The sequence below is a fragment of the Tamandua tetradactyla genome, chromosome 1 (assembly GCF_023851605.1).
Source record: "Tamandua tetradactyla isolate mTamTet1 chromosome 1, mTamTet1.pri, whole genome shotgun sequence".
In the NCBI taxonomy this organism is placed as follows: Eukaryota; Metazoa; Chordata; class Mammalia; order Pilosa; family Myrmecophagidae; genus Tamandua; species Tamandua tetradactyla.
In genome coordinates, this window is record NC_135327.1 from 97294566 (window position 1) to 97317102 (window position 22537).

Below are 22537 nucleotides of genomic sequence, written 5' to 3' on the forward strand. Positions count from 1 at the left end.
AATGCCATGCAGATGGGAGGTAAGGTTTAGCAATTTAGGTTCTGCCAAGAAACCACGCTCGTGAGGCGAGCTCTTAATCATATCATAAGTAGAGATCACTCTCTGTCTCATTTGATCAAACCATAAATTCAACGAATATTTTCAAATGTCTGCCATGTTCTAGGCGCTACTCTAGGCCCTTAAGATTTAGCTGTAGACAAAACCGATGAAAACCGCTGCCCTCAGCTGTAGTCCACTTTCTGTTTTGCTTTTGTTGCCAATGTTTGTAAGATTAAAAATATTGTTCCTTTAGGGCCTCAAGGTGGAGTCTTAGATATCAGTTGAGATATTAGTTGCATCTAAAAATGTATCATATAGTTGTTCTCCAAGAATCTCCATTCTACTGAGCATAAAAACTGGGACATACCCGAGGAATGAAGAGGCGGAAAGAAGATGGAACATGGGCAGTGAGAAGTGAAGAGCGTGAACCCTGGGCTCAAATGATCCTGGTTCGAATGGCCATCGCACCACTTAGCAGCTGAGAAATCTCAGGCATATTACTTAACCTCCCCCCGCCTCTGCTCCCTCATCTGAAAACTGGGGGTGGTAATAATAGTTAACCTAATACACGGGGTTATTGAGGGGATTAAGGAGAACACGTGTAGAGTACTTAGATTGGTGTGAGCCTGCTAAAATGTATTATTTTGACTTTATGGGGTTAATTGAGATAGGAGCAAGATTCATGGAGGATCTTCAGGCAAAGCCTTAAAGTTTTAAACAGAATAGTTCCATTAATGTGGAATGTTGGCCACATTTTCTTAGAATCTTACCCTTTGGCGCCTATTCTTCTCATTATTATAGTGTCTCCTGTTTTCTGTGCTCAATAATTCCCCTTCTTCCGAGGCTTTGGTATCAATGAATATACCATTTTAGAAGAACTCAGGCATTTGGAACTCGACCAATGAGGTTTTTGCTGTAATTTAATTCAATCCAAACAGCTTTTATTGGGAATCTACCATGGGCAACTGGATCACTGTGGGAGCTCCAGAGACAGCCATCCACTGAGGTAAGAGGAAGGGGAACTTCCATGGAGCAAACTGTCTTTAGCTAGCTCTGTAATCTGCATTCACCAGTGATTTTTTCAACTTCATCAGTAATCTACCATGAACCAGTTTTTTTGTCAGACATTCATTCAGCAAACACCTAGGATGATGTATTTAGGCACTGCACGTACGACTGGTGCAATGGTAAGCAAAATGTCCTGATCCCTGCTTTTCAGAGCACCTCAGAGGTTGAATGGTGTAGCCAGTTATACCAAAGAACATTTTCTTAGATAATTTTTGTTATTGTTGCCCAATTACCTTCTGGGAAGATCCATAGGGTTATGGAAAGGCTTTTCAGCTCTAGGAGAGCTAGGAAGACAGCCCAATCTGAAAGGCAACTTGGCAATGTGCCAGTCTACAACATCCCAGGAGCCTCAGAGTTTTTCTTCCTTGGGGGCTGTGGGGGTGGCTTTTGTTGTATTCCCCTGCCATGAAGGGATTGGGGTCGACTTTGGGAGACCACTGTGTTGGGTTGGTGGCTGAAGGGCAGGGAAGTCTCGAAGCAGCGGGTGAAGCTGTACAGTGCTGATGGCGTAGAGGGAGGTAGCCCTCTGTGTGCTGGAATGCAATCAGATACATTAATTTCCTTGGGGGACAAATGAAATTAATCCTCTCTCCAGATGGCAGCAAAGTGACAAGAGTGCAGAGATTAAAAGAGATTGTGAGGTTAGCTGGGTGACAGCACCATCAATCGGGTTACAAACCCAGTGCTCCAGTCTCACCAAGGGCAAATGGCACCATCTCAGTTTTGCAAGTCTGATGGGTTTGGCGTCCTGGAGGAAAACCCAGTCCTACTAACTTTCTTCAGCTTTGCCTCCTTCAAATTTCAGAACTCCTAGTTTTAAGAGACTCTTTGCATTCATCTGTTAAATATTATTTTGGTGTTGATGACTTTGTGTCAAACTCTTCCCTGACATTATCATTTATATTTATATATATATTTTAACTTTTATACCACACTGTGCCCGTTGGGTCCTCTAGGGAGCAGAGTCTGAGATGGAGAGGAACATGCAGGAGGTCTTCTGGGAGTGCTCTCAGCATGAACACCCATGTGGGGACAGGAAGGAAGCAGGTCTGGGCAGGAGGAGAGGCTGGTTGCAATGTGGTGAGCTCCGAGGCTCTTGAGCTGTCCCGATTCGGGGTGAAAGCTCTGGGCCTTTATACCACTGGTCAGCCAGTCACCGATGGGGTCTGTGGAGGGCTTGACCATCAGTAAGGTGGCTGTCCTCAGCCCAGACAGCTGAGAGCTGTCCGCAGACATCTGTCCTAGGGGGAAGATCTGGGCAGCACAGCACAGTATCTGTGAATCCATGATGGCCACTTAGTAGAGGTCCTCCATGCGAACTGCATGCCTGAAATTCTTTGGCAATTCCATCAGTGACCTCATAAACATCTGAAGGTGTCCTTAAGCCATTTTTCATCTCTTAGGAGCATTTGACAGCAACTTCTCTGTCTTTCACTAAAATAATTTGCTTCTTTCTCTAATTTCCTGATTCTTTCCTCTTTTCACTGGCTCATTTCCTAATCCTTAACTATGATCAAGTCCCCTAAAACTCATTCTTAGAACTCTTCTTTTAGCCACTTCTCAGTTATCTCACAGAGACCCTGGGTTTCTCTTCTGAGCTGCAGTCTGCCCTCTCTAATTGCCACTTCAAACTCAGCGTGTGTCAAATCAAACGTGCCCTGTCTCTTAAACCAGTTCCCTTTCCTGATTTTTTTTCCTATCGCTTTCCTAATCATTATGCTTGGGATAGCACATCCACCTGGAAACCTTCATGTACCTCATTTACCATCTTATTGTCACCAAGTCTTTTAAGTTCATCTGTCAGAATTTATTTCATTACCACAACTGAGATTTGCTCAAGCTATTATCACATCACATTTGGTATACTGCAATAGTAGAGATAACGACAGCTACTGCTTATGCGCTATTTATAAAGTGCCTATAAATTGCCCAGCACTGAGCTAAGCACTTTGCATAAAACATGAATATATTTATTCCTTGTAACAACCCCAGGAGGCAGGAACTGTTATTAGACCCACTTTACAGAGAAGAAAAGTGAGGCACAGAGAAGTCAGCAGCGTTCCCAAAGGCACACAGCTAGTAAGGCTTAGCCCCAGAGAACCTGGCTCTACAGCTTTTGTGCTTTACCAGTAACCTAAACTGCTTGCAGTTGGGGTTCGGCTGCTGGTGCCATCATCATCATCATCTTTCTCACCGTTCTTGCCAACAGTGCTTAGCCTCCTGCCTCATACCTCTTTAATTGGAGGTGTGCCTATCTTATTTCCCCAACTCGACTGAAAGGTTTCTGAGGGTAGAGACCATGTCTTACTCTTCTCTGAATCTCACTGTAAACAGCAGGAATTTGATGAAACCAATTCATTGAATTGTTTGAGATACCAGGTCATAGCCTCAGCATGGGTCTCTCAGATTTCCCACATGCAGCCTGTTCTCCCTGTTATGCACAGAATGAACTGTTTAAAATGGAAAGTACGTTTAGTTAATTCCTCGTTCAAAACTCTCCATTGGTTCTGATAAAATTTAAAGTCCTTATCATGGCCTTATAAGATCATGGGGCTCCAGCCTCACCCCTGCCTGCCTCAGGTCGGCCGCCCGGGCCTACTGGCTGCACTTCTAACATGCCAGATCAGCACCTTGCCGGGACTGTGCTCCCACAGATCTTTTTTCCTGCTTCCTCCCTCACTTCATTCAGTTCAAATGTCTGGCCTGTTATCTAAAAGAGCACCCTCATCCCATCATTTGCTACTTCTTACCCTGCACTCTCTTTTGGCAGTATTGATCCCTACTTGACATTATACTATAACTGGTTTATTATCTGTCTCCCCTTTTACAAAGCAAGTTGCATGAAGGGAAGGGTATTGTCTATCTTGTTTAAGCCCCGAACACTGCTCCCCCAGAGCAAGGTCTCGACAAGTATTTATTGCATGAATGAAGAAAAAGTGGGGGAGAAAACGGGGTCCTCAAAACAACTGCCATAGCACCCATTCAGGCTTCTCCCCACTTTAGCCAGCAGGGGGCTCTTCTGCTCTCTCTAGAATTCAGAATAGTACACAAGTACCTTCCTAACAGTTTACCTGAAATTCTACTTTTTCATAAAATCAGAAATATCTACCTCCTGCTTCTTGGTCCTCCCGGGATTGTGCCAAACCAGGTAAATACTGATCTTTGTGTTAGCAAGCAAGTTTTGCTTTTTCTAGGTGGTCTTTCAAGGAATTTGGGGGTTTGGTTTTTGAAAAGTGTAAGGTTTGCTGCTGGAAACTCTTATTTTTTAATTCACTCACAAAGACACGTCGTCATAAACAAAATGTGCGGAACCAGAGTGACAGTCATAATATAACTTTATGTAAGTGCTTGCGCCTGGCAAATTAAATAACTGACTGAATGAAGCTAATCAATTATAATAACTGTGTTTATATCCCTTTGAAAGAGAAATGCCTTTCTCTCTGGTTCTTTCTGAACACCTCCCACGCCCCCACCACTAACCTGGAAAGATAATATGTATTGTTGGGAGCAGATGTCAGAAATATATTGTTAAATACATCATCTTCTTCTGGAAAATAAAATTTCCCCCACTTAAAATAGAATGGTTTTGAAGTTTGTATCAACTTAAAAATTAAAAAATCCCCACTGGAAGACATTGCTAATGCATTTGAATGAATTTATTGTCTCTTGCCCATTTCCTTTAGAGTAGATCCTGGCAGGAGTGCCTGCTTCATTGCCAAGACAAAAAGAACTATATATTATGGCTTATTCTCTGCCAACACAAAGTAAAGCTAGTTTGGCAACACTTAACCGTTGTTGGGAAGGCCCAGGTACAGACATGAGGATATTAACATGGCTTATATTCAGTTACTCATGTCTGCTTCTGTACAAACACTCCTTAATTTCACACTTAAGAAAATCTGCCTTCCTAGTCAGGCAAAATATTCCTGGAAAAGCCACAGTAACCTTCTGTAAATGAGCAGAGTAAATGGATTCTTGCAGAGAAAAGAGCAGTGAGGAACTGATGGGAATGCATCAACTATCTCGATGGAGAGGTCTGCCTTCTAGGGTATTTTCAACAAACAGAATCCTTCATGGCAATCTTCAGTTTTCAAACTATAAACAAATTTTGGTCCAAGCATTTTTTTTCCTTTCTGGAAAAAATAATTGAAATTGCTGACTCTAGACAATAGGAAATGAACCCGACGCCTCCTATGGCCTGAGGGAGCAGGTGAAGGTGTGTGTTGAGCCTGGTGAGCTGACTCAGCAGCAATTGTTTAAAGGGATTCCTCTGAAAGGAGTGCTCTTATCTGACTGTGTTACACTGAAATGTTATGCTTAGTCCATTGATAATGTATGCCCGGTGTGGGCAGAGGTCCTTTGCAGGTAGTGTGTGTGGGCAATAAAATAGACACAATTGCTGTCCTGAAACAGCTTATGAAACTGCCTATGGAATATGCACACTTGAAAGAGGCTTAAGAGCATTGCAAAGCCTGATACTAATGACTATGACCAAGACTCATCTATTTCAGGAAAGTGTGGTTAGACGGAAGTTAGGGCATGTCTGGGCTCCAAAAAGAACATCATAACAAATCCAAAAGCAATTGGCAACATGGCAGCCCTCCCGAACACAAAAACGCTTCTGGAGTGCTAGAAGTTAGATCTGGAGGGGTGAAAGACCATTGTATTTTTAAAAGCATTAACTTGGCAGTTCATTCTTTCCTAGGAATCTACTGGGCATCTACTATGTGTAAGGCACTGTGCCAGGGGCCTCAAGTTATTTATAATCAAAAAGGGGATATGACATACATATAAGTTCCTAAAATGGAATGGACACAGGAATGAGTGTCTTGAGGGCAGTACATATGAAGTGTTGAGGGAATTCAGAGGAAGATGGATTACACTTGGTTGAGAGGCTCAGTGAAGGTATTAGTGAGCAGATGGATCTTATGGGACAAATCGGATTTGAGCACTTTGGAGACAGGCAGAGGCCTCGGGCTGAATCCAAAGCAGTAACAGGTTCTGAAGCTTTTGTTCCCTTGCCTTCAGGTGTCAGATGCCTGGCCATGATGCCATATTGATAAATCAAACACCGGATATTGATTGAACCTATACTCAACCTCTTTCCCCACTCATAATCCTCTGCCTTCTGAACATCAGAAGCATTTCCTCAGGTTATTTTAGTTCAATAATCATTCCTACTTGTAAGAAATAATGAATAAAGGGCATATGCTTTCCCAACTTTTGGGGGTCTATCTTTACCCATGCCAGTCACCACTCAAGCTCACAAGATCATGGAACCTTTTACAGATGTGGCATAGCCCTGTTCTGAGCTGAACGATGGTCATGTAGGTTTATACTTTTGTACCAGAGAAACCTGATTAGCAGCCTTGATCACTGGAAAACTGGGAACGGAAAGACATCTCCATGTTCCTCTACATAAACAGCAAAACTGATGCTTACATCTTGAAAGAGAACTAGAAAATAGAACAGAGCAAATGAGACTTGGTTTTGGGAATGAAACCTCCCCTCTGAATTATCAAGCTTCCCAGTAGGGGTGTTATCTTCCTGTGAATCTCGGGCTTCCGGTAGACACAACCAGGTTTGAGTGGAGACAACATTGTCCCAAGGAATCTCATTTTACATAAAATGGTAGAATGGTAAGATCTGAAAGCATACTGAGACCACCAACCTGGAAAAGATGTTTGTTCTAATATGACTAAAAATGGACTTATTTGTGTTTGATAAAGAAATGACATGATAAGCATGGAGCTTTTAAGATGCACACTCCAGTAAGAGAAAAAGGCTTGAAACACACTGGATGCTTTATGTCATTGGTGTCATCTTCAAATGTCAAGAATGACTTTATAGAGTGCTGCTGCTACTGTCCACCCACTCACTGAAGTCCTTCAATGACAGGAATCCTTCACCGATTATGCCTTCAGATGAGACCCCAGCCCTGGCCAACACTTTGAAGCCTCACAAGGACCCAGCCATTACCACACACAAACATGGTCCTCACTCATTTGATCCCCAACCATATGGTTTTGTACCCATTTCATGTATTTCAACCATTTGATCAAGAACAGAACCAATAACTTTGCTGATTGCCAATAGATGCTGCCATCACCAACCAACCAAACAACTGTACATTTTTTCATCACTGTTTTTTCATTTATGAGAATATGCATCTACCTTCATTGTCCATCACTTGTGCAACAATAAGTCATCATCACACCTGAATTCTCCCAAAATCTGTTTCCTAGATGTAGAGTCACAGACTTAGCTGGGTTTGCTCCTTAGCAAACTTGTAGCTGCTTCTACATACCTTTGCTGAAGTCTGTTCTTTGCCTTCCTCAATCCCTCTCTACCAGCAGCTTGCTTTCTCTCACCCATGGCAGACTTCCATCTGGGTTGCTTCTAGCTATCAGTGCCCCCATACACCAACTGGGCTAAAATTATTGCCTCTTTTCAGATGCACAGAAAGAAATATGGCTACATCCTGCATTTGCTTATATTCAGGTAATTATAAATTTAGAAACCTGGAAATAATTACAAAACATCCGTCAAAAGAAAATAATACCCTGGCCACACTTTGCTACCTTTGAGAGTACTTTAAGAGTATTATGTGGTACCTATGATGAAGGACATAAAATCCATATTTTTGTTTAAAAAATGGGCCTACTTTTATTTAGCACCCAAATTTAATTACTCTTAAAGCTTTTTAGGATCCCAGATGAAAGATGCTTCAGTGGTGTAAAGTTCTGATATTATTTATTTCCGTAGTCATCAACATTAGTTGGTTTCTTCTTTCTTGAAACCTATTTATCATTTGTATATATATAGTAGTTTGGAGCTTCCTGCATTAGATCATCTCCCGTCCTTTCAGTGTCCTTGATGTTCGCTGCGCTTTCCTGGGGAGGCTTGCTGAGACAGAAACACAGTAGCCTTTTCAGTTTTAATATCTTTAGAAGTTCTTTAATGTTACATACTGCTATTGATATGTTTGTTTTTTGTTTGTTTGTTTTGTTTTTTTGCATGGGCAGGCACCAAGAAACGAACCCAGGTCTCTGGCATGGCAGGAGAGAACTCTGCTGAGCCACCATGGCCTGCCCTATATACTGCTATTGAAATGGGCTTTGACAATCTTTTTTTTCCTCTCTCATTTTTGTCCTGTGTAGAACAGTATCTTCTTTCTTATCAGGGTGACCAGACTTTTCTTCTGATCTCAATATTCATTCGTACACAAACCTTTATTTTTGACTTCCAAGGTGCTTGGTACTGTGTTAGATACTGCGGTTGCCCAGTGATTCCTGGGCCCTAAACCTTCCTTCAAAAACCAGCAGAGATTGTGTCTCCTTTGAGAAGTCACCTCTGACATTTCCCCTCCCATCCTCTCAGCTTGTAGTTTGGTGAACAGTCTCTAAGGGGCCCCAGTGATGCCTGCCTCCTGGCATTCACACCATTAGAGTACTCCCTCTCCTTGTGTGCGGGATCTGCGACTCACTTCTAACCAATATAACAGGGCACAGGTGATAGAATGCTATTTCCAGATTATGTCATATAAGATTATAACATCTGTCTTGCTAAGAGATTCTTTCCCTTGTTGGTTTTGATGAATCAACATTACATATTGGGAGGCTCCATTGGAAAGGAACTGAGGTGTAGCCTTTGGCTGACAGCCAGCAAAAACTGAGGCTCACAATCCAACACCTCATAAGGAACTGAATGCTACCAACTACTCCATGAGCTCACAGGTAGATCATTCCCCTGTTGAGCCTTCAGATGAGAATGCAGCCCTGGATTCAACTAAGCCATGACTAGACTCTTGACCCACTGAAAATGTGAGATAACAAATGTTTGAAGCTGCTAAATGCATGGTAATATCATTATGCAGCAATAAAAAACCAATTTCTCTCTCTTCTGTGGGATCTATGCATATTGCACATTCCTCAGTTACTATATTTACATTGTATCATGAATTTTTTGCATGCCAGGCTTTCCTATTTACAAAGAGGACCATAATAATAATAATCATTGGAGCAGAGTAGAAAGGCATACCGTATCTTTCAAACGTGAAAAAATGTTTCAAGGCCCCATCCTGATTATGGCTGTGTGCAAAGGGAAGGAGAAATTACTTAAACTTGCCAATGAAGTATGACTTTTCAAGTGACCCTGGTTGGCCTGGTCTTTAGGCAGTCAAATTCAAAATCCAGTTCCTTTATCAGAGCCATTGTTCTTTCAAAGTTTTCCTCTCTTTCCTCCCTGAGGTTGTGTCAGGAAAGGCTTACATGTCCTTGTGTTGGGCATTGTATCCTCACCAGAGAAGCCTTCTTGGCATTGTCTATTATTTCACTGTGCCATGAGGTAGCCTGATGGCATCTCCTGTTGATGTCTGCAGCTGACAGAACACATGGTCTATCTTTTGGTCTGATCAATAGCTTATAGACTTCTTTTTGCTGACTGAGCTCTGCACTGGCCCTTGGTAGTTCTACAGATATGGAATCTTTTCCATGTTCTCCATCCAATACCTGTCCTAGAATGTCCATCCTGTAGTTTCTGCTATGGGTCACCTTGACACAGTTGGTCCTCAGTGGTCTCTCATTGGGAGCCCATGGGATCACCTGAATCCCTTTCATGCCTTAAAGGAGCTAAGAGAGACCAGGGACCCATCTTCTCTAACTTGGAAGAATGATATGAGATGAACTTTTCCCACATCCTAGAGAAGTGGGGCATAAGCCCCATCTTCCTTCAGTTTCTGTCTTACTCTATATTATAGTCTTGCGGCCAGTCTAAGCCCAGTCTAATAAAGGTTTGTGTACGAATGAATATTGAGATCAGAAGAAAAGTCTGGTCACCCTGATAAGAAAGAAGATACTTTTCTACACAGGACAAAAATGAGAGAGGAAAAAAAAGATCGTCAGGCAGGAGGCAGTCCTGAGTCTCTGAGAGATTCAGGTATAGTCTTCTCTTTATCTCCTTCTCTCAAAATCTCTTTCCATTAACATTACATCTCCTGGAAGGGCTTCAGATTCCCCTTCCTGTCTGGAGGAAATTTACTCATGTCATTTCTTCCTACTTCCCTTCCCTACCTCAGGACACAGCTCCATGGCTTTAATCCCTATTCAATACTGCATGTTTGAAACTGTAATCAGATCGTCTTCCTGGAGATGTGATTTAATCAAGAGTGGTTGTTAAGCTGGATTAGGTGACAACATGTCTCCACCCATTTGGGTGGGTCTTGATAAGTTTCTGGGGTCCTATAAAAGAGGAAACATTTTGGAGAATGAAAAAGAGATTCGGAGAAAGCAGAGCAGAATGACATAGTCACAAAAAGCAGAGAGCCCACTAGTCAGTGACCTTTGGAGAGGAAGAAGGTAAACACCTCCCAGGGAGCTTCATGAAGCAGGAGGCCAGGAGAGAAAGCTAGCAGATGATGCCATGCTCGCCATGTGCCCTTCCAGCCGAGAGAGAAACCATGACTGTGTTCGCCATGTGCCTTCTCACTTGAGAAACCCTGAACTTCATCGGCCTTCTTGAACCAATGTATCTTTCCCTGGATGTCTCTGATTGGACATTTCTATAGACTTGTTTTAATTGGGACATTTTCTTGGCCTTAGAACTGTAAACTAGCAACTTATTAAATTCCCTTTTCAAAAGCCATTTTGTTTCTGGTATATTGCATTCAGCAGCTAGCAAACTAGAATAGCTGCCCATCAGTATCCTTAATTTTTGTTCCAGCAGCTATTAGATCTGTCCACATTTGTCTGTGTGACACCTGGCTTGTACCATCAATCCCCTTGGGACATGACCTGTAGCTCCAACTCCAGCTCCCCTTTGCCTTAGGTGATCTGTCTCTCTCAGGTGTGCAATCATCTGGGCAGTCCGTGAGATGGACTGTCTTATAAGTGGGCAGGAAATGGGCATGAAAGTCCCACAGTACTGATTGGGAGCAATATGTGGAATGGTCTCATTAATTCCCGTGGTGAAAGTTACATTGCCTGGTCTAGTGGCATTTGGCATATAAGTCACATGTTTCATCCCTAGTCCCCTTAATGTAACTTGTAGTGCATCACTGGTGTTCCAATGAGGGGTTTGATGGGACAAACCCCCCTCACTGGGCCACACCTCCTTACACTGGAATATGAGCCAATTGAGTAGTGAATTTATTTCCGTTTTGGAGGCTAGTGAATATATGTGTTGACACAGAGAATAATGGGTGGTGAGAGAGGACAATTTACTCATCTCATGCCCTGGGAATAGTATACTATCTGCACCAGTGTCCCACATCACAGTACAGGCAACAAAAATGACTTGTCGATAAAGAAAAGAGCATCAAGAATTATTCAAAAATATTTCCATTTTTCTATTTAAAAATCATTCCATAAGGGAAAAGATGAATATATTTTACTCCACTGAAATTAAGAATTTATGTTCATCAAAAATTCCATAAAGAGATTGAAAAGATGGGCCACAAATCAGAAAAAAAAATCCATACACATCCACCTGACAAAGGTTAGTATCAAAAATATGCAGAGTATATCTAACAAAAAGATTAGAAAAAGACAAACTACCTGTGATGGTTGGGTTCAGGTGTCAACTTGCCAGGTTGTCTTGTCAGGCAAGCACTGGCCTAACCATTACTGCAAAGATATTTTGTGGCTGACTGATAAACCAGAATGCTGGTTTATTAAATCATCAGTCAGTTGATTGCATTTGTGACTGATTACATCTATGATCAGTTAAGGGTGTGTCTTCCACAAACAAGAGAATCTATTCAGTTGGATTTGATCCAATCAGTTGAAGACTTTTAAAGGAGAAGAGAGAATTTTCATTGCTTCTTCAGCCAGCAAGGCTCTCCTGTGGAGTTCATAGAGACCCTTCATCAGAGTGGCCAGCCTCGCTGTCTGCCCTATAGATTTTGGACTCTTGCATCCCCATGGTTGCATGAGACACATTTATAAATCTCATATTTAAAGATATTTATCTCCTGTTGTTTCTGTTTCTCTAGAGAACCGTGACTAATATACAACCTATGCCAGTTTGAAAGTATTACGTACCCTAGAAAAGCCATGTTTTAATCCGGATCCATCTTTTAATCCCTATTCAGTACTGTAGGTTGGAAACTTGAATAGATTATCTCCATGGAGTGTGACACATCCAATTGTGGGTATTAACCTTTGATTAGAGGGAGAAGTGACTCCATCCTTTCCAGATGGGTCTTGATTAGCTTACTGGAATCCTTTAAAAGAGAAAACATTTTGGAAAAACATGAGAGCAACAAAGCCGTGAGAATCACGAGCCCACGCAACCAGAGACCTTTGGAGGTGAAGAAGAAAAACGCCCGTGGGAGAGCTTCGTGAAACAAGAAGCCTGGAGAGGAAGCTAGCAGACGTCGCCATGTTTGTCATGTATCTTTTCAGTTGAGAAAGAAACCCTGACCATCATCGATGTTCTTGGATCAAGGTATCTTTCCATGGATGCCTTAGATTGGACATTCCTATAGCTTTGCCTTAATTTGGACATTTTCATGGCTCTAGCACTGTAAACTTGCAACTTAATACATTCCCCCTTTTAAAAGCTGTTCCATTTCTGGAATATCACATTCCAGCAGCTTTCAAACTAGAACAATATCCAAAAGAAAAAATAAGTACAGGACATGAACAGGACTTCTAAAGAAGCATGAATGGCCAATAGACATATAAAAAGATATTCAACTTTATTAGTGACCAGGGAAATGGAAATTAAAACCACAGTAAAATATTTGACACCCTGCAAATTGACAAACATTAGAAAGTCTGACAATAGCTAGTGTTGGCAAGTACAATGGGGACTCATAAATGGGATAGGAGTACAGATTTGTTCAACCACTTCAGAAGACAAGATGGTACTACCTAAGTCAAGTTGAGCATGTGCACACCCAGTAATTGGGCTCCTAGAGAGAGGTCCTGAGAAACCCTTGTCCTTGGGGTCCCAGGAGCCAGGCAGAAGAATGTTCTCAGTAGCACTGCTCACAGCAAAGAAGTGGAGCTAGTTCAGTTGACCATCCACATGAGAATGGATACATAAACATGTTGCAGTATACTCATCCAGTATAAAACCATACCACAGTGGAATGAAATGAGTGAACTACAGCTACACATGTCAGTATGGATGACTCTCAAAACACACAATGTTGAATGAACAAAGGAAAGTCACAGCATGAGGGAGATAAGACAAGCATGAGTCTTTTCCTCTAACGATCAAAAACTGGCAAAACCAGGCATGTGAGGGATACAGACATTAAATCTAAAATGAAAAACAAGTTAATAATTAAGATGAAGGTCCACACCCCTGGGGGTTATGTCCCACGCAGAGAGGGGGAGGGTGGTGAGACTGCTCATCACATTGGCTGGAGAGAGAGGCCACATCTGAGTAACAAAAGAGGCTCTCTTCCTGGCAACGTGGGAAAAAGATCCTGGAATGAGCTGAGACTCAGCATCAAAGGACTGAGAAAAACCCTAGAATGAGCTGAGAATTAACATCAAGGGATTGAGAGAACCTTCTCGACCAAAAGGGGGAAGAGGGAAATGAGACAGTGTCAATGGCTGAGAGATTCCAAACAGAGACGAGAGGTTATCCTGGAGATTATTCTTACACATTAAGTAGGTATCACCCTGTTGTTCCAGATGTAGTGGAGAGGCTGGAGGGAATCGCCTGAAAATGTAGTGCTGTGTTCCAGTAGCCATGTTTCTTGATGATGATTGAACAATGATATAGCTTTCACAATGAGACTCTGTGAATGTGAAAGCCTTATGTCTGATGCTCCTTTTAGCTACTATACCAACAGAAGAGTAGAACATATGGAATAAAAATAAATAATAGGGGGAACAAATGTTAAAATAAATTCAGTTTGAAATGCGAGTGATAAATGAAAGCGAGGGGTAAGGGGTATGGTACGCATAGTTTTTTTTTTCTCTATTATCATTTTATTTTTTTCTATTGTCTTTTTATTTCTTTTTCTAAATTGATGCAAATGTACTAAGAAATGATGAATATACAACTATGTGATGATATTAAGAATTACTGATTGTATATGTAGAATGAAATGATATTTAAATGTTTGTTAATTTTTTTTTAATTAATAAAAAAAGTTAAAAAAAATAATTAAGATGAAATTCAGAATAAGATTACCTGATTGTGGGAGAAGGAAGGAGGAAAGGAGATGCAATCAGTGATCGGGACTCCCTTCGAAGGTAACAATAACTTTCTATTTCCTAAGCAAGGGGTCAGCAAACTTTTCCTGTAAAAGGCCAGATAGGAATTCTTTTGCACTATGTGGGCTCTATGGTCCCTGCACAACTGCTCAACTCTACCATTGTAGTATAAAGCAGCCTTGACAACAGGTAAACGATGAGTGTGACTATGTTCCAATAAAAGTTTATTTATGAACCAGTCCCCCCAAAATTAGAATTACATAGAATTTTCTCATGTCATGAAATATTGCTCTTTTTTTTTTTCTTCCAGATTTTTAAAAATCATTCAAAAATGAAAAGCCATTCTTGTGAGTCAGGCAGAACTAGGTGGAGGGCCAGATTTGGCCTGTGGGCCAGTTTATTGACCCCTATCTTAAGGTACTATTTTAACTTATATATCTACATATGCAAAAATTGAGTATATATAGACTACATATTATACTGCGTATGTTTTATGTAATTTAGAAGAAAATCTTTTTTAAAAATTAAAAAAAGTTCTTTCTTATACTACTACCTATTTAGCATCTGCTTCTGTGTAGGCACCATTTTCTTTTATTTTCCCATAGGAATGAAAGGCAGGTACTGTTTATTCTTCTTAGAAGATGAAATGAAGCCGCAGGAACATTAACTGACTTGAATGTGGGCCCCAGGAAGTGAGGGGCAGAGCAGAGATGAGAACTCAGGTCTGTCCCACCCCCACATTCCATATGTTCTGTCCTTCTGTGTCCTTGAGGTGCAAGAACTGTATCGTATTCATCTCTGCACCCCCACACCCATCTCAGAGCCTGGCACCTGGTGAGTGATCCTTAAACCTTGACAGAGTGCTTCTGCTTCAGCTGACTAATTAGTCTGCAGGTAATTTCTAGCTGATAGAAAAGAGGCCAGCGGTTAGTATGTTTTTCCTATAAGTATCAGATAAGATTCTGGTTGCAAGCTGCCCAAGTATCTATATATAACTGAAGAAAATAGGAAGTTCCTGGGAAGATACTGGATATCTTTGTATATAACATTGAATAATCAGGTCCAGGGAAGTAGCAGGTAGCAGGAAATAATGGATGCCCCCTTTGTGGCACCTTATTTAGAATGACTCGCTCCCATCATCTTCCGCTCTGTGCTCCTTAACTTCTGGGAGGGTGAGGAACTGGACTTTCTGGGGTCGTCTGCTCATGTTTGGATGAGAGGAGGCCCCGTGATTGGCCGTCCTCTCAAGAGCACTCAGCATGACGAAGGGAATAGTTCCCAGAAGGACTGGCAGCTGTCCACTCTGTCTTGGAAAGAGATGTTCCTTGTTTCCCTGCTCCCAGGACAGTTCCTTGAGAGTTAAAGGAGCAGCAACAATGCCTCACACTCTTAGAGGAAGGGCTCAGAGCACTAGCAGCTCAGCCCCAGCGTCCTCATGCTCAATGGATACTTTTAAATGCAAAATTTCTAATTTGAGATACCTGCTTTCTTTTCACAGCAGCCTTCCCATAGCTTATTCATTTTTACATTTTGTAGCATACTAGGGACTCTGTTCTTTAGGAAGCCACGTGGCTAATGTGGCCATTAAAAAAATATGGATTCAAGGATGAAATGTGACCGGCCATGCAGCATACAAAAAAAAAAAAAAGTGGATTCTACAATCTCTAGTGGAGATGAAATTTTGCCCAATTTGAGTACATTTTTAAATGACGGTTCTTAGCAATTTGCTCACTGTACTTTATCTAGAGTGTGGGGTGCAGGAAGGAATGGGAATATTGAATGAAGGAGTGGCTCAAATTCCAATGCCCAGAGATACTGCTCCTGACTGATCCTATAACCAAGATGACGAAGTTTTAGTGGAAGAAGTTGTAAGTTGAGAATTTAGACAGTATAAAAGTAGAAGAGGAAAGAAGTCTTAAGGTGCACACTGTTTTGTTTTTAACATTTTAAGGAGAGAGATTAGTGATGGGCTTATGCCCACTTTATGTCCTCATCAATTATATCTCTACTTTATTAATATAATTTACTATATGATACAATCTGGCTTTACTCATCTGTTATACTTACAGATTCCAATATATAATTTATTATATTATTACATGTAGGATATAACTATTTTGTAGATAAAATATCCAGGAATAGTTTTTTGAATATGTGGGTTTAACAAAGACTAGATTATGTTTAAATAAGCAAAAGCCAAATATAAAATAAAGTACAGCCTGAATGCCTAGGATGATGGTGTTAACTATGATATGCTCAATGGGGGGAGTAAATTTTGAAAATACAATTAATAGATAAGAGTATCCAAGAGAAAAACAATGGAAGGTCACAAGATTTGCTGAATACCAAATAGGAGAAGGATTGGAGATGGGATGGACAAAATAAGGTGGTGTCTCAGGTGACGACACCAAAGCAAATTCAAATAGCTTAAAATGATCTATTTTGAAGAATGAAATCTAAACCCAAAGTATATGATCTAACACATTAGAAAAGAAGTCTTATTGCTCCTGGGGAATGGAAGAGGAGTAAAATGATGATCATAAATGCGGCATTGAGTCATGCCCCAAATTCTGTCCCTGGCAGAGACTCAGTGGGATGTTTTGTGACATGTCAGGCCCAGCTGTTGTCTCCCATATTACCCTTTGATTGAGCTATCATTTACGAACTGATGTAAATGTCCATTATTTATCATTTCACTTTGTATCAGCTTTAGTGTAATGCTTCCTACAGATAATACTTACCCCTCACCGAATCCAAAGCTAGCATGTTCAAACTTGAAATCACACCTTCACATTTCAGGGTCTCAAAATTTAGAGAGCAGGTCTCTGATCTATGCATCTGCCACTTCCACGGTTTTTAAACTTCATTTTCAAACAGTCTCGGCTGTCCAGTGTTTAGAAATAGCACCACCCCCTGACGGTTTCATTTTTTTCTCCCTGAATCTTCAACACTTCTACATCTTTCTTGAGGTAGAACCACAGAAATCGGATGGATCATGACTTTGTACATGGCTGAAAGCTGCTGTTAAAATTTGTTTCGGGGACCTGGTGCACTGTAGCATTGGATGGACAGCTGGGACCGTCATTTGTCAGCTGGATGACCTGGGGTAAGTCATTTGGCCTCTCTGAGCTGAATTTCTTCTCCCATTTTATGAATTTCCTGGGGGTAATCATAGGGATCAAATGAGACAAAGTAAAGGTAAGGATAGAAATGCGTACCTTTATTTTTTCTGATTTAAAAATTAATATATACTTATTGTAAAAAAAAAAAAAACCAAAACCGGGATTATATAATGAAATGGAAAATTTCTACAAGTATCAACCACTGGTGATAGTTTGGTTATTTTCCCTTAGATGGTTTTCTTTTCTCCCTCATTAACATTATTTGCTTATACCTTATTTATTATTATAAAAACAAGATAATTTTACATTCTACATTCTGTATTTTCTCTTGCTTAGTTCACTTCATACGTTGTGACAACTTTAAAGGTCAGTGCATTTAGAACTACCACATTCTTTTTCATGCCTCTATAGGCTCCTAATTGCCCAGATGCCCCATAAATTATTTAGCCAGAATCTTAGTAGTGGCCATGTTAGCTTGTTCCTAGTTTGTCTGTTTTATTTTTGCTATTTGAGCCAACGCTGTAACAAACAGCCTTGTGCTACAGAACTTTTACATTCTAAAGTGATTATTTCTGTGCATTCCTAGGAAAGGAATTGCTGGGTCAAATATATGAGCATTTAAAATTTGATGTCTATTGCTAAGCTGGACAAGTACATTAAAGTTGTGATAAGAGTCATTATTAAACTAGGTTCCAGAAAGCACGTGAGTGGAGGTTGTAGAATGAGCCTGGGAACAGAGCAGGAGGCAGGGGTAAGTCACTAAGCTTCCCTGTGCCTCAGTTTCTTCATCGGTAAAGTAGAGCTAAGAAGAGTTCCCATTTAGTAGGATTAAATGGGATAATGTATGCTAAGTGCTGAGATCCCTATCTGGCAGAGTGGAAGCACTCCATAAACAAGAGCTGTTGTTATTATGATACTTTAAGCAAGGACTGTGACCCTGGTATGAGCTGTTCATTGCCCCCCAGAGCAGGTGGCCAGAAGCCCTGGAGATCTAGCCCAGTATTAACTCTGGTGGCCTAAGCCTGCCTTCTTTCGACATAATATAATTTACTTTCCTTCTGCTTCCAAGGCCTTGTGAAGTCATTTTACCATGTATCTGTGAGTTTGACCTGTGGGAAATCAGAAAAGCTTATCTTTCTGGCCTCTTTGAGACTGTCCCCCATGAAGGAAGAAAGATGAGAGTTCCTATTTACTGAATCCCTACTATGTGTGAGAGTTTATCACACTTTAAAAAAACATAGTCATTACTTTTTTTAGTCCTCACTATGCCCTTTGTTGTGAGTATTACTATCCCCAAGTCAGAGATGAGCAATCTGAGAACTGGTGATAAGGAACTTGCCCAAGGCCACACAATTAACAAGTGAGGGGTTGTGGACCCAGGATTGGCCTCAAGGTTCCCATATTGTTCCATGGTGACCTCCAACTCTCAGCCCAGAGATGAACATAGCTATAACCATACTCTGTCCTGATTCAGAGCCATAATTCTCTGTCCATAATTTTTAAAAACCTTTGGTGTGGGATCTTGTTTAGTATTTTTTAAAGTTGAAATAACCTTCATGGATAATTTGAGGCTGTTAAAAAAGTCTATTTATTCACTCAACTACTAGCGGATCACAGAAGCCACAGTGCCATTGTCCTGTGGGTTCTTCCATTCATTTTGAAGTCTCTCATCCATCTTCACGCACATCACTGTGCAGAAGGGAATTGTGCCGTGGTTTCCAGGATCTGCTCTGGACAATTGGCCTTTGTCCATCATGGAGGTCATTGTTGGAGTTGTACGTTCCACAAGGCTATTCAGAAGTAGGACTCTTCCATTTTCCTCCTTAGACCAAAGCAGAAAATTCTGAGTCTCTCTGCTTCCTCTATGTCATCCTAAGCAACTTTTTAAATAGTGAGAATCAAATAGTCTTAAACACATACATAAACTACTATGTGACTTTGATGCATTTAAAGGATCATTTTGTATTACCTTCTTCAAAATTATTGTGTAGCCCTGATCAGAGATACTTTCCCTTGCTTCCTTTGGATCAATTTTAGTTTTTTTTATGATCCACTCAGCACTTTCTTAGCAGCCTAATGTAACTCTTTAGTTAAATGAGTCGTGGAGGGTCTTTGCAGATCTGTATGACTCTCTTTTCCAGGTCTTTTAATAGTAATGTTAAAACAAGTCCTCAATAATCCTCTCTGAGGATTATTTCTCAAACTCTTCCTTTCTGGGTGTCCGAAGAAGTACCTGGGGTTCTTGGTGCTTCTCTCAAATGAAGTGAGGGCATGGTGAAGCTTTTCTTTCCTTTTCTATCCAGAAGAGTGACCCTAATCATGCGTTCATACAGGTGACCCCACAAATACTTCCTCCATGACTTCCTGCCTGTTACTTGGAAGTACGTCGAGTGTATTTTCTTTCCTTGTAATTTCTAAAACTGTGGGTACCTGGAAGTTATCATTTAGATCTCTCTTCCACATAGGACTGGCTGAGCTTGCCCATTGAGAGAACTGACTGCAGTGACAGAAATAAACTGAAAGGTGCTGGGAAAGATTTCTCCCTAAACCTTCTATCTTGCATCTTTATTCATAAAATGAATATTTATCAAGCAACTGCATGTGCTTAATTCAAACTGAGCTGGAGCAGTGAACAGGACAAACATGATCCTCACCTATATAGAGCTGCTATTGGAGAGTGGGGCAATAAAAAGGTAGCATGGTAGAGTGTGATTGGGAGGGCTACTGTATGCTGGGGAAGGCCTCTCTGGTGAGGGGATGTTTGGGCTTCGTTAAATGACACAAGGGAGCCAGCTGTGTGATGAGCTAAGTAAGATCTTTCCAGGCAAAGGGAACAGCAAATAAAGGCCCCAAGGCAGAACACGCGCAACCTGTTCGGAGAAGTGAGAAGAGAACAGTGAGATGGGAGCAGAGATAGCAAGGGCAAAAAGACAGCAGATGAGATCGGAGAAGTGGTGGGGCCAGGTCGTGGCTGGCCTCGAGGCCAAGATAAGAAATTCATATTGTACTTCCAGTGCAATGGAAGACATTGTGGGAGAGCTCTATGGTCTAATTTGTGGTTTTGAGAGGTTGCTTTGGCTGCTGTGTAGAGAATAGATTTTAGAGGGGCAAACGGGGACTCAGAGACCAGCAGGGAAGCTGTTTCTTTAGTCCAGATGAAAAATGATGGTAGTTTGGACTAGGAGATGGAGAGAAGTCCATGAATTTGGGGTATATTTTGGAGGTAGAGCAGTTAGAGTTGCTGGTGGATTAGATGTGAAGGGTGAGTTAAGAAAAGAATCATGAACAATGCCTGGGATTTTGACTGGAGTGCCTAAATGGACAGTGGATGCTGTTTCTTGAGATGGGAACACTGGGGAAGGAACTGTTTGGAGAGGGGAGGTTAAGAGTTTTGTTTGGGTGTGAGGTGTCAAGTAGGCAGTAGGTTGTAAGTGTCTGGAGCTCAGAAGAGAGGCTCTGCTGATGCATAGTTTTGTGTCATGTAAAGCAGAAACACAATGCTTGCACATCAAAGACACTAGCTAAGTGCTTAATGAATGGAGGTGTTCTCATTAAAACTTAAATATGATCAAACTCAAGTGTTTCCAGTCATTCTCAACCTAGTCTGAATTCACATGGTTATTTTCTGACGACTTGAAAACTGATGTGTTTTAAAGGATGACAGAAGGACTTTGGGGACATGGCACTCCTGTGAGGAAATAAGCTGCGTGTATGGAGGGGAGGGATGCTAAAAGAGAAGGCAACAAAATACCACAACAAGTGTAATTTGGAGCTATGTCTGCTGTATTTCTTTTCCAGAAAATGTAGTCTTTTTTCAAGTAAATAATTACTTCTACCTTGTGTGTATGTGTGTGTGTGTGTGTTTTGCAAAGAAAGAAAAAAGCAATAGTTTTCAAAGCATTCCTCAAAAAGTGGTTACAGGATAGATCCCAGAATTTGTCACAGGCTACCATACGATCTTCTCGTATTTTTCCTTCTAGCTGCTCCAGAATATAGGAGGCTTTTTTTTTATCATCATAATCGACTTTTTTCCTTCTTTTTTTGTGAACAATAACATAGATACAAAAAAGCTATAAATTTCCAAGCACAGCACCACAATTAGTTGTAGAACATATTTCAGACTTTGACATGGGTTACAATTTCACAGTTTTAGGTTTTTACTTCTAGCTGCTCTATAGTACTGGAGACTAAGAGAGAAATCACTTCAGTGATTCAGTATTCATAGTCATTTATTAAGTCCTGTCTTCTATGTGTAATTCCACCACCACCTTTGATCTTTCTATATTTTTCATTAGGGTTTTTGGGCTATGGCAATTCTAAGTTTTTATATTGGAAGGGTCTGTCACTAATATGCGGTAAAGAGATGAAACTGTCTGATGTTCTGGAAAGGCTGGGCTAGTTTCAGGACTTATCTGGACCAGGGACCCATCTGGAGGTTGTAGGTTTCTGGCAAATTACTCTAGTGCCTGGAACCCTTGTAGAATCTTATAAATTGCCCTAGGGGGTCTTTAGGATTGGCTGGAATGGTCTGTGTATGTATTTTGAACATAACTAATTTTATATAACATTTCCAGTTCAGTCCCTTTATCCTAGTAAGGTGTTCTATTGCATAATTGTACCATGATGTTTTTTATAATGTATAGAATTTCTATTCACAGAGATTAATAAGATGTTTTCCTACCTGGGAACATTTTAATATGCCAATACAATTAAAACTTGACTAACTATCTTCCATGAGCTAGTGGTGTAGATTTCCATCCCACTTTTAAGGAAAGAAATTTCAACAAGTACCAAATATTCTTTCCCTGGCAGCCTTGTATTTAGCACTCAGTTCTAAGTTCCTTGAGAACAGACAATTGGCTTCATCTCAGAGTGACTCCTGGGCTTACCCAGTGGAGACTTAATGAAGGCATGGATGAAAAAGACAAATTTAAATTGAGGCCAGGTAGCAACTAATGATGCTGCTCTTTAAGAATCGAAACCAAATAAAACAAACCAAAGGCTTCAAGGTAAACTTTCTGGAAACTCTCTACTTTTGTCACGAAGTGTGAATCTTACCCCTCCACATTGGGTGCAATCATTGTTACATTACTTTGATTTTATAAACGGAATTAAATCTGACACCATGTCCCT

General features: G+C 40.8%; 1 long non-coding RNA gene across 2 annotated transcripts in view; it reads left to right on the plus strand.

The window, feature by feature from the left end:
• The first annotated feature begins 852 nt into the window (after positions 1–852).
• Positions 853–22537, plus strand: part of LOC143685454 (uncharacterized) — a 52358-nt gene continuing 30673 nt past the window's right edge. Inside the window, exons 1-3 of one of the 2 annotated variants that reach the window (XR_013176682.1) lie at positions 853–1045; positions 14593–14699; positions 17256–17388. This is a non-coding gene — a long non-coding RNA (uncharacterized LOC143685454). The remainder of the gene's footprint in view (positions 1046–14592; positions 14700–17255; positions 17389–22537) is intronic. The other variant, XR_013176688.1, reaches the window with a different exon arrangement.